General features: G+C 46.0%; 1 protein-coding gene and 1 non-coding gene across 5 annotated transcripts in view; one reads left to right on the forward strand and one right to left on the reverse strand.

Moving 5' to 3' along the window:
• Positions 1-13322, reverse strand: part of PLS3 (plastin 3) — a 50336-nt gene that overhangs the window by 23068 nt on the left and 13946 nt on the right. The window contains exon 1 of one of the 4 annotated variants that reach the window (XM_051784454.1): positions 9250-9356. The exons of the other annotated variants lie outside the window; for them this stretch is intronic. The gene's annotated coding sequence lies outside the window, so the exon portion shown is untranslated. Of the gene's footprint in view, positions 1-9249; positions 9357-13322 lie in introns of those variants that run through there. 4 annotated transcript variants of the gene reach the window in all.
• LOC127473535 (U2 spliceosomal RNA) lies at positions 8359-8522 on the forward strand. The gene has a single exon (XR_007905483.1). It is a non-coding gene; the product is annotated as a U2 spliceosomal RNA (small nuclear RNA).

Below are 13322 nucleotides of genomic sequence, written 5' to 3' on the forward strand. Positions count from 1 at the left end.
CAACCCTTTTTTGTCTGAGGCTCCCAGCTGCCTTCACAAGCACTGGTTAGCTTAAGAACACAAGTTTGCCTGTAGCTGTAAATATTCATTTTCTGTAACACTTCACTCAGTCTGGAAAGAATGAAGTTGTTAGAGATGAGAGCAATGGGCAGGTGTGGCAGCCTGGGAAAGCAGCTCAGACAGGTGCTAGCAGCAGAGAAAGTCAACAAGAAGTTGCATCACTGGACAGAGACATGAAGGAAAGCACAGCAGATCCTGCCTCCTAGCATCTGCAGAGATGCCAGCAAATAAAACAAGATGTTGAACAGTCAGTAAAAGGCACCAACAGCAAGACAACCAACTTCATCACTGGGTTCAAGATGAAAGAATAGGGCAGGGGAGGAACCACAGCAAAGCTGCATCAGAATGACAGAGTTAAGAAAAAAAGCACCACAGTAAGTTTTTATACTGTTTCACAGAGTACAAGTTAGGCTACTTGACCAAGGCAAAGCTACCATGCAGGTCCTTGCATCAATGTCCAGTCTGGGACCTATTCCCATTCCTGGAGCAGCCCCTTCCCTGCAGCACTCCCACAAGTGCCCCAGCAGCCTGAGCCTCAGTGCCACTAGAACCTGGTTGCTATTTCCAGGGGATAAAGGAGTTGCTCAGCAAGAAAATCAGCTCTGAGTAGGCTTGTTGCACGATACCGAAGGTGGATTTCACAACTGGCAGAAACACTTGGGTAACACTACCAAGAATGGAGCCGGTTTTGGCTACATGAGCTGCCAGGCAGGAGAGGTTGAGCTACAGACTGAAAATTCAGCCAACTCTCCTTCACAAATTCTGCCTTATTTCTAATCCTAATATGCACCAATTAATTTTCAAACCATGAGCATTTCGCTTAAAAAGGGATTTCCCGAAGCATCATTATTTAACCACTTAATTGGAATTTAATTTGCTGCTGACTATCTCTAACATCTTTAACACCAAAAGAAGCAGCAAACACCACCATAAGTTGAGAGCTTTTAAAAAAGCCGCTCTGTTTGACTTTATCAGGGAAATATCACACTCTGGATATGCCCTGCAGTTGTTTGTGTGTGTCTTCATTTAAAATTCTTTTCCTTTCCAGTCTCTAGGTTGTTGAGCTCAGTCAATCCATAAAAGAGGTTCTCTCAGTTTTCATATTCCTCTTCCTTCTGTTTCTCTGTTTGAGAAGATGGAGGGAGAATTTGAACCAGAGAAAAAGCAGATACCTGGCCTTGTTAGTGCTGCCTGGAAAGGGGAAAGAATGTTATAACAAAATAGTCTATGAAAAAGTTAGTGGGCCACAAAGTTACAAGCTACCAAAGCAATTGTACAGAGCTTTTCTGCAATGGAGCCATTACACCATCACTGGTACAATGGACTGGGGGTCAGGGGAGCTTTTTTTTTTTTTGGTTGTGTGGGGGGTTATGTTTGTTTTTAATAGCTGAGCCTGGGGCATTCAGAATCATGTTTTTCATTCAGTTGCATTTTTAAACAAGAGGCTTTGTCTTCTGGAACATAAAAAGCCCTTTTATCTCAGTGGCATAGGGATCACACATCAGCTGCCTCACTCGAAGCCCTGTGGGACACACCACACTGCTCACGCCTCACCACGTCACACTCCTGCCGTGAGCAAAGCCTCTGCCAGGGCTTGCAATGACAGCCAGAGACTTTCAGAGGGAGGACAAGAGAACAAGGGGAAAAGAGGAGACACAAGTGAGCTAGTGATCTCACACTCGTTTTAGTCTGGTGGCTGGTGGTCCATGGGTCAATACACACGAACAGAGTCTTGATCCAGATCCCTTTTGCTTCTGCCTTCATCCCTCACCACAGAAGAAAAGCAAGGGCAGCTCTGTAACACACAGATGCACAAAAGCACCTACCCAGAGGAGCGTGGCTGGCAGACAGTGCAGACTTCGCGTGTGATACAGATCAGAGCTGTTTAAAGTACGTCTCAGGTTTTGGAATATCAACTCCCTTCCCCGAGAGGGGCTGTATAAAGTTTCTGTGTAAACAAATTTTACAGCTTCTAAACACACTGCAGTCACCAAATTGGGGTAAGTTTATTTGCTCTCCAGACAGAGCTGCAACACGGGCAGGTCAAGGAAAGCTGTCCCAGCCCATGTTTTGACAGCTGTAAACCACCTGGGGACACGGCATCGCAGGGGCTGTCGCTGGAGGGATGCCTCCACTGCGGCCTCAGCACTTCCAGCACTAGTGCCAGAAGCTAACCAGGATATTTGGGTGGATTAACTGCTCAGACAGCAACTTAAAAACACTCAAGCACGGGAAAAAAAAGTCCCCAAGACTTTTGCCTGGGAGCTGCATCCTACACAGAGGACCAGTGATAACTGATGGAAGGGGGACATTCGGATATTTGTACATTTTGAAAGTTGGAGGATTAGTTCAAATTAGAAAGCACATGACAACCAAATATTTCCTGACAGGCACTTGAACACGTCCAACAGAAACAGAGTTGGAATTTGCTGCTGATCCAAACAGAAGAATTTGCTCTCTTAGCAGCTCTGCGTTAGTCTGAAAACTGAGTGCTCCATCCCTCCCAGGCCTGCCCTGCATTAACATCTCTACAAATGACTGATTAACAACATCAACTTGTTTACTCAAACAGGCAAATGCAGAGACACATTAAAGTGTCAACAAAAAGGTATTAATATGTCCTTTTTCCATCTGATTAAAAAAAAACCCTGAGTGAGCTAGACCAAGTCTGGGGCAGTGACTCACCCCACATGTATTCCCCATTTCAGGAACCTGTGGTTTCCTTGCCTTTTCATGACAAAGGCTCCGACGTCAGAAGGCATGTCAGTCAGCATTAGCTAATTAAAAATACCCGAACCCCACATATCTGCGACCACTAACCCAGCACATATCACTCTTGCTTTAGGAATAACAAATAGGACAGTCAGGCACTCAGGTTGCCCCCACAACCCACCGCAAGGGCCAGAGCCCCTGGGCTTGGGCACTGATGCAGCTGCCCAGCCAATTGGGAGGGAATCCTGGTGATTCAGCTGATACAGGATCCAGCCCCCAGGCTTCCTGTGGCTCACCCCATCCTCCTTTTCCTCCCTGTTTTGCAGGTAGGGCTGGTCCCCACCAAGAGCCGCATCAGAGAATGGGGTGGCCATCTGCACTCTCCTCTTCACCCTCCCCAGCCCATTTTGAAAGGTGTAAATCACCACAAAGTCCTTCCTAGCCCTCCCTGCTGCAAGGGCCTCTCCCCCAATGCCACAGAGACTCCCTCCACAAGGTCACAGCATTGGGACCATCCCAGCATGGCTTTGCAAGCTCCGGAGCTGCTGGGCCAGTCCAGAGCAGCCACCCTCAGGGCAAACAGTGAGGGAAGCCAGTCACTGGCAAGGGCTGCAAGCCTAAGTTTTCTTTGCATCTCTTGCCAGGTGACTGGAAAGCTGCAGAGGATGCTGCGGTGATCTCCTGACACTGCAGGAACCCTCCTCCACAGGCACAGGCACAGGCTCATGTTGCCTTTGGAAATGTTTACAGGCAGGAGAGGGCACAGACACACACCCTCGCCTCATCAGCTCTGCCAGCTCCTTTTTCTGGTCCAGTCCAAGCAAAGCCTTTGGGGTTTTATAGACAATATCTCAAAACCTGACAGCAACAGGAGGACATGAAAGCTTGTGGTGCACAGACTTGGTCTGATGAATCCTCTGAGATAAACAGTTTCCAATGCTTTGGGAGGAGACAGGGAAGTTTAGGGATTGATGGCCTGTAAATGAAAACCTATCATGTAATCCATCCTCTCCCGCTCATAATCAGTTTGTGAGCTCATCAAATGCTCATCCCAATGTTTGGCTCATCAAATTCCTACACGACAGCACCCACACCCTATGTGTGGTTATTAGAAAACACCAGGCTGCTGGAAGCACATAAACTTCTAATTGGCAATTATGTTTCATTATTGCCACTGGTCAGAGGCAATAACTGAAACCAGACCTTCACCACACTTTGTGTTTCCACATGGTGATAGGCGTCAACTTGACAAGAGCACTGATTTAGAAGATGTTACCCCATCCACAGAGACTGCACCATACTGTCCCCCAGAAATCACTTTGGTGTCACTCTTGGCATGAACGTGGTACTCTGCACACAAACACTGCGGTGTTCTTATGGACTCAGCTGTTTCCCCTGCCTCGGGAAGAAAGGGGCACATAAAGCTTTGAGCAAGTATTTCTTTGTGGTGCCAGATTTGGCTGAGTTGTTGCATCTCCTGTTGTTTTTCCCTTCAAGTTTTCCCAGCCTCAAGCACATCAGGCTCAACAGTAATGAATCTACCGCTCTGCTCTCAAGGTCTGCAATGCTTTAACTATCGAACACCACTGCACTCTAACACTTGAAAAAAAACCAGCTTTATTTCGTTCTTAATCCAGCTTTTCTCAGCCATGCAAAGCACCAAAAAACTGACCTCAGCAGGCCAAGACGAACTACCCACAAATTCTATTCTAACCCTGAATGTCTTTAACCTCTCCTGGTTATTTGAATTTACTACCTTGCACCTCCTAGTTCTCTAGCTCCCTCAAGCTTCTGACTTTACACACAATACACCCTTTGACTGACCCATGCTGGCTGTGTAGCCCACCAACTGCATCACAGGGAAAGGACACATGACTGCAGATAGGGATTGCCACTGCACAGGCACCTTACAGCTCATTTCAGCCCAATCCCATACAGAGATTACCTCCAGCTGCTGTTTTTGAGGCACCTCTAAATCAACAGAAATCCCATTAAGCAGGGTTTTGCTCTGTGTTCTCTCAAACTCCCCAAACTGTCATGCTGGGAGAGGCAGGCTCCCTGATAGGTTTACATTCGCCTGGGAGTGGACTGTGAGGCTTTGCCCCAGTTGTTGCACAACTCACTGCTGCTGCAGGGAACAAATCTGCCAAATCCATCAGAAGCAGAGACACATGCACTTAGCTTGACAGAGGTTCTCTCAGGATTTGGAGGCATCTCCATTGTATCCATCTCTGAACAGGTACCTTCCTTCAAAGGTGCAGGTTAGAAGGTCAATGTCTCCTCACTAGACCTGTGTAGAACGATGCCAGATATTTTTCTAAGCATCACTTGAGTAGATGCCCAGCAGGGATCTGGGCTGTACAGAGGCAGGGCTACTCCAACAGTATGGCAACAACTGCAGCCAACCAGTATTCCTATGGTTTCTGCTTAGATTTTAATTGCTGCCTCAACATCCATTGACAGCCTGGACAACCTGATCCTTCCCCTTTTGCATGATGGTCGAAGTGTTTTCTCTTCCTTCAAGACAGAACCAGATTCCCCAGCTTCAACCATCTTAAATCCTCAGTAAAAAAACCTGCTGATCCATCAGCCAATTTACATGGCTTTGACTTCCCAGTCAAAGAAGCTTTTTGGGGTGCAACCAGGCCTGGATAATGGTCAGCACGTTCAGCACCCTGATGCAGAACCAAGTTGTAGCCAGTACCCAAAGAAAACCCAAAATCAGCATCAAATCCACTCACAGCATCAAAAAGGAATCAGCCTCTTGATAAAAGACCAGAACAGCATCCAGAATATTGAAAGCTGGGGATACCAAACTGCCCAAAGGCCAGAAGGGAAGCACAAGTCAGAGGAACACAAATGCTTGCACTCCAGTTGCCCATGGAAGGAACAAAAGCTTCTCCAGTCCTCAATGAAATCTCCTCCAACACATCCCCACCCTATGAGCCAGAGCTGTCTCTGATGCACACTGAGGAGTGAGATGCTATCCTGGAGTAGACTGGACAGATGTTTGGTCACTCTCACGTCCTAGCATCTACTAGAAGGAGACTGAACCAAGAGAAACATAAAACTGGTTTGGGACTCAAACGTAAGGGAGAAGCATTGAAAGATTTCTGAAGACCTTACAGTCTTTGAAGGATTCTGACATGAAAGCCCAAGGCCAAGTGGATTGGGTGGAGGGTCAAAGCAGGGGCAGAGCTGACTTTTACAGAGGAGACCAACTACACTCACACACCCCCATCATGCTGCAGACTTGCAGCTACAGCATACAGACTGCCTTGTTGCTCCAAATCTATTACATATATCTAGAGAGTACTTGTAATCTGCAAGGCACAGTGGAAACACAGATAAAATACTGCTCAAGGCACCAATGAATCAGTCCTTAAAAGCCTCTTTGACAAATACTCCTCCTAAATGTTACATTTTGGCACACTCGTGGTTTTAGCAAAGCAACTATTCCAGGATTAGAGAATATTTGAGATCATAACACATCAGATTGGTTTAACTAATTTTTGAATTTCAATAGTTTGTTCATATCAGTAGAAAGAGAATAGCAATATTCTCATTACCTAGCTAGTACAATGTGGAACAGGCGATTCTTTCAAGACTTCTCAAGAAAGGAAGAGCTGTACACTCATATGCCTGGAACTTGCAAAAGCAAATAACATTCAGGGATAGTTTAAACTTAAGTGCAAGAAGGTAAAAGAGAGAGGGGCCAGGGTCAGGTGTCAGCTAATGGACTGAAACTCAGAAGACTTCATTTAAATTCCTGGCTCAGGCACAGAAAAGTCATGCTAGCACCTCAGGAAACTCCTATGCTGATAGCAATTCTTATTCTTGCATAGTTCCCATTAAACACTTCCTTCTGTGTATCTTAACCATACACATCTTCAAGAAAGGACCCATCTCTCACCACCCATTGGGGGGAAGACAGTGGGTTCTCTGCCAGCATAAGTGAGGAGGGATGAGGATCACAAGGCTGAATCAGTGTGAATTTTCTACTCCAGAAGTGACTGGGCCTGCCTGCTGAGACCTGCAGGTTACCCTCAATGTGCTTTAAGCATGTGTCTCTTGATTTCCCAATACTGAGCCCCACAGGAGTCCAGTTCCTTACAAGGCTGAGCTGCAGATCTCAGCCTTTGCCCTGGTCTGCAGCAGGTGGATAAAGCCCCTCAAAGCCCACACAGCCCAGACCCACCTCCATCCACCCAGTACCTCCAGGCTCTGCTCTCAGGTGGCACCTTTGCTTGACAGGTAAAGCAACTGATATTCAGTGTGCCATGATAAAGCAAGAAGCATTACTCAGTCTCAAACCTTCCTCCTGCCCAGGTAGGGGATCAACCAGATCCCTAAATTAAATCACAGTACAGTCACTGCTTATTCAACACCAGCAAACAAGCTCCTGCAAGCCAAACACCCGGCATGATAGCGCTGATCCCTGGCAAGCGAGACAATAGGGAGTTTCAGCAATTAATTTTGGGAGGGTGGGTTTGGTGCAACCTTTCAGAAGGTACAGCTGTGGTCAAGCAGTTTTGCAGACTGTTTTATCAGTTTGAAGGTAAACAGAGCTGCCAATGGCACAGTCAGGGCTGAAATCCCAGCAGCGACTACAGCCCAGATGATAAACATTTAGAAATGTGTCAATAAATGTTTTCTTAAAAAGAAACAAAACATTAGAAACTACAAACCGTACCCTAAGCATTGTAATTATGTTTTAAAAGTGTCTTAAACCCCAGGAATTTCAATAACTTATCTCTTACTAGAAAGAGCTGCTGATAAAAAAAAAAAAACACACTCTTTTCCATCCTTCCCCTGCTGTCTGTAATCTTGTTTAGAAAGCACTTGGGGAAAAGGGAAAGAAGTCAAAATAACTTGTTTCAGAAGAAGAAAGCAACACCAGATTGCAATAAATTAGTGTCACTGCATAGCTCTCCTAGCAGCTTTAAGAAGTAAGAAAAAACCCTATAAATTCACCACTTATTTACTCCAGACAAGACAGTACAGATCCTATCTACTCTTAATAAAAGCAAAAACATTAATCTCAAAAATTAATGTGCAATGGCTAGAAGAGAAGGAAAACTGCTGTCCTTGCCTCCCAGGAAGCTGCCATGACAGGGAAATCACATTTACTCTTACTGCAGGGTGTTCCCCACACTCCACTATAATTTAACTTAATATGGGGAGGAGCGATAGGGAGCAGTCATTAGTCCAGGATCAGGCAAGCTCTACTTTGTGACTCTTGGATTTTGAACAAGCATTAATAACCTCTGCAAAACGCACTCTAATTAGCAGGTTTCAAGGTTATGCAGGATTTCTAAGATGCATCCAGCACTCCTGGAGCCGAGCACTAACTTCTCCTTAGGACCCTTCAAGCTGCTTCACCTCCTCCTATTCCCTCAGTTTCACAGCTCAGCCAGTGCCCCATACCCCTAGGACAGATATTGTGGTTAAAGAGACTATGCACTGTAAACAGCATGCAATCTCATCACTACTTTGAATTTCAGGAGGGTGTGAGAGTCCTCCAGCTGTGGAAATCATTCTTTAGAGACAGATGCTTTGCAGAATAAATGAGAGTAAGAGTGAAATATCACTTCTCGGCCTTTTGGCTAAGATCAAGTGTAGTATCAGTTTAATAAAACATAACTAAGCAAAACCTCAGAGAAACACATTCAGTATAAACAAAATCAGGACATGAAGAAGGTTTACTAGATGTGTTTTACAGGTTTGCAGACATGTTAAGCTTAAGTTTTTCAGCACAAAAAAATTCAGTATTTCAGTTCAATACTTAAAAGTACTGGTATGTAAGTGTTTTAAGCCAGTAGCAACTGCTATAAAGCATTTGGAGAGGGTCTACACTGGCTTCCAGCAACAAGTATAGCTGGCTGTGACCAGAAAACACAGCAAGCAAGGTAAACTCCTCAGTTTGGAAACTAAATCCTGCCAGACTGTAATGCCTCCTGCCATTCCAACTGGAATAGCAAAGCCCAGCTTCTCCAGATGAAATATCCCCAAAAAGTTCAGTAGTTGTCACAGCCAGCAGCCTATAGCCATTTCCCAAAAGTACTCAGAGCTCCTCACACTTTCCGCAAAGCAAATGTTTAAATATTTAACACTTCCAACATATAAGTTTAAGCAGTTCTGCTTTGTAAAAGCCTGCTACAGACTGAGAGGGAGTAGGACTGTGTCCCAGACAGATTTCTGGGAAGGCACACCCTCAGCCCTCGATTGGAACATTAAACCCTCGCTGCTGCTGTTTGCACACCCTGCTCAGTCAGGTGCACAGATAAATTCCAGATTTAAGCACATTAAAACCTGAAGTTCGTTCTGCCCACAGCTATTTTCCTCTATCTATTACAGCAGTAGGAATCACTAGACGTTTTGCTGAGAAAAGCAAATCAAGTCGTTGCAGGACAGCATCGGCACAGCCAGGCAGCACCTGAACGCCAGCCCGGCCCGGGACACCCATCCATTCCTTACCTCTCCTCCTCTATCAGGGAAGGCGAATCGCTGCCTCGCCCGGCCCGAGCGCTGAAGCGTCTCCCACGCCCCCAGCCCGGAGCTGGGCAGCCAACATTCCTCCCACCATCCCCGCCCAGCGATAGGAGGTCGCTTCCCGAGAGCCGCGGAGGGATGCGGTCATGTCGCGCAGAGATGCGCTAGAACGGCCCGATTATCCCATGAGCACGGGGCACGGAGCGGGGATTCTCCCCCAAAAACCAGCTCGTTCTTCTATTGCTCGGCACTTGGGAACAAAAGGCAGTAAGAGACAAAGCTTTTAGGTAAGCAAACTAATTTTTTTTTTTAATTAAAAAGGAAAAAAAAAAAAAGCCTCTCTTTGCTCTTTACTATTTAAAATAAGTGCATTTTGCTTTGCTATTTCTCAGCATGTCCAGCCCAAGAGCAATGCAGAACCTGTATTTTGCTTTATGTACTTATTTTATGGATGTCTTTGAAAAAACAGAAGCTCACAGAACACTGAGAGAATCCAGACCTATTTGGCCTCAGTCTGTACTAAAGGAGGATGCTGCCTGCTATTTCACCCCAGTTTCTTAAAAAACAAAACCAAACAAACCAAACCAAAAACAAACAAACAAAACAAAACCCAACGCTGGTTTGAATAAGTGGTTAAACACAGAGTTTGGAGCTGGCCCATACTACAATATATTGCATTACCTCATCAATAAATCCCTGTCTGCTCTAGACGGAAAATGGACAGACATCTGCTGCCAACAAGAAAGACACAAGCAACAGAAACATTGTGTACTGTGTCATTGCTAATGCAATGCACAGGAACAGAATCAGTCATCAAAAAGGTTAAGTGAGTTTTCCAAACTGTAATCACATATTTCAGAAATTTCTGATCCTGTTAAAGTCCATAATGTTTCAGCCTTCCCATGGCAAAAGGAAAGGATGTCATTTGCTAATAAACAAAATATTTGAATTAGTGAAGAATGTGAAGAACTCGTGACTGTTCTAAAAGGTAAAAATACTTGGCCAATAGTGTCACTGTGGGTTTTTTTGTTGTTTCTTTTTAAAAATTACCTCGGCCAGGAAAGTGAGTCACCGCCCAGTCCCACTTCTTGGGTATCACCTGAAAATTTAGCTTCCAGTTGTAAAGTTTCAAGAGAGGTATAAAACACACCCCAAAATAACTCAAACCAGAAAACCTAACCCCAAACCCACAGCCTGACAGCTTCCTCAGGATGGCAAACATCATGGAAACCAAAACAGAAGTTTTTATGCCCAGAACTGCAGCTGCAACTTAAAAGGAAAGAAGTTGGCTTGAAAAACACTACTGCAGTCCACGAAGGCCAGGCTGACTGCACATCAGATGGGGTTTAGGGAAGAATGACTTTGACTCTGCTCTGACTTGCATCAGCAACCAGCTTCAGCATCACATCAGCTCCTGGATGCAAGGAGCCCAACCAGCTGCTCTGATCCAAACCAGTGACTGAATCCAGCCTGTGAAATCTCCGGGCAAACATGCAAAAAAACCTTATTTCATGAAGTTTAGTGCCTCCACTTTCCACTCTACATGTGAGCATATTGCACAGTGTAAATTCATCCTGTAAGGGTTAGAAAGTGCTGAGGCTTTGGGGCTTGACAGGTCCTGGGGAGAGCATGCCAAAGCCCAGCTCCCAAACTAGGTTGTGACTTCTTATCAGTGGCAGAGCCATTGCACAAGCAATGTCTGCTTTTGGGAGGGAAAAGAAAAGCCTCCTCCTCCTTGCTTCTAGCATCTGTGTTGCTGGGATAGAAAAGCAGCACCTGCAGATGTTCAGGTGACGGATTCGCGCTGCAGAGGTAGACGCCTGAAAGCCACCAGCCCATGGGTCTTCAGAACTCCACTTACCCACTTTTCTTTTCTCAGATAAGCGTAAAGAGCAGCCTACAGGGCTAACAGGTATAACTGTTCCCTCTCAGAGGGAAAGGACATTCCTACCCACTGTCATCAGGTAGCACAGGTCCTCAGTGGCTCCACTGCCAGAAGTTCGATGCACATGCACAGTACACGTTAAATACCCATCTTCCACATTTGCAAAGGATCAGCGATAGCCAGTTTTTCCAGAGCTTTAAGAGCTCTCTGAATACTCCAAATCCAGTCCTGTTGGTCCAACCTGCAATTACACTCAAACCCAAAATAGCACCTCGGCAGTGCCAGCACCACTCATCTGTGCGTCATGCCCCAAGACTCACCACGCCGGGGTGTGGCGATGGCAGGCAGCGAACACACAGTTCCCCGGGCACTCCCAGCCCACTTCCTCAAACACGCCTGGTCACACACACCACTCCCCACAGTATTCCAAAATAGGAATTTTTTTGGTAGAGCCAGTATACCACTGTATTTTCCTCTTCCTTCCTCTTCAAGGAAGCCTTTTAGGGAAGAAGAAGGTGCCTGAGGTGCTCAGGTGACATGTCTGCTCCCCTGCATGGAAGGAACGTTGCCATGTAGGTTTATGCACAAGGAGAACTTCCAGCACTGACAGGATTCCTTCAGCACATCATTGCGCAAGTGGACACATCTCCTCCCCAGTTCCAGCTGCCAAGTTTCACTGGGAGGCCACTAACACATATTTGCCCTCCAGAAGTTACTCAATGATGGCTGTGGGAGCAGCAGCTGCTGCCTTCCAGGTGACAAGAGAGAAGAGAGGGTAAATCCAGCAATCACCTTGTCCCTCTCCTTTTACAACTAGCCCTCAAGAACTGACCCTCTGGCAAAGTTCGGGGGGAGGAAGGGAGCTCATCCAATGTGCTGGCCTTTGGCTACATTATGCTGTGCAGGCCCACTGCTCCCTGCACTGAGTCCCACTGCCCAGGTGAGGACAACCACCTGCTTCTGGACACCAGGTTTTCCTGCCCACTCCAGAAGTAGTAGTTTCCACACCTAGTTAGCAATGCCAAGAGATGTCATGCTAATATTGGAAGCTGTTCCAGATAGCTGATGAACTCATGGTGATGAGCATGCTACATCAGTCCTAGTGATTTTTTGGATGGGTTTTACCTGTGGGCACTTCTAGCTTCTGCCTAAAATACCTGTTTGCTGGGGTACAGCCAGCTCTACTGTCAACCAGCCAAGGGGGTGTAAGACATGTTGGTCCCCTCCAGCATCTCAATGGTAGAGCAATCTCTATGGCCAGGGGGCTGGGCCACAGCAGCCTCAGGAGATCCCAGAGCTAACAGAGTATCAGCAGACCTCAGTGGGCCTCCAAGAGCAGCAAAGGTGGCTCAGCTTCCTGCCTCTGCCTGCTCTGGTGCTGCACATTGAACGTTTTCAGGAGCATTCCCTCTCCTTAAAAAAAAAAAAAAGAGAGTGGGGAGAAGCACTAAAGAATGAAGAGCTGAAATAGAAATCAGCTAACCCAGATAGTCTACTTCACTAGAAAAAACCCACCATGCTTTATGGGCCAGGGCTTTAGAGAGCAAATCTGAGTGCCCAGCCACCATCCCATTTTGGACTGGGATCAATGACATTTACTATGCACCAGATGCTCCCCTCCTCCAGTTCTGTCCACATTCTCTTTAAAAGATAAGGATTTTAATGACATTATGCACAGACAGATAGAAGCACTCTCCCCTGTGCTTTTCGATACAAATTGAGGGTTTATGCACTTCTTGCTTTCACCCTCAGTTGCAACCAATGGCAGCATACATTCCATCAATGTAAACAGCTGTGCGAAGATGTGACAACTGAGGAGCAAGCATTTGACCTTAACTCCTCGGTTTATCAGTCTTTTTAAAGAAAAAACAGATCCATCTTTGCTAGATTTCCCCCCTAAAAGCTTCCCGAGCTGCTCTGTCAGCAAGCCTGTCATCTGGAAGAAAGCAAGACATTAGTCAGGCTCATGCTTATTTAATAAAAACCTTGCATATGCAGGAGGGACTGAAAGTTAGTCTTTATTTAAAAAACGCCTGCAAACTACAATATGATTTTCCAGTGCAAAACAGATCTGAGGGCTTACCCAATTTATACCCTGTGCTCCACCAGTGTTCAGCTTAGCAATTAACCAGCTAGTTATTCACAGCTTAGATTAGGGAGCCATGCAGTCACC

The sequence above is a fragment of the Manacus candei genome, unplaced genomic scaffold (genome assembly GCF_025592945.1).
Source record: "Manacus candei isolate 608988 ecotype Guabito, Panama unplaced genomic scaffold, ASM2559294v1 h1tg000003l, whole genome shotgun sequence".
NCBI lineage: Eukaryota > Metazoa > Chordata > Aves > Passeriformes > Pipridae > Manacus > Manacus candei.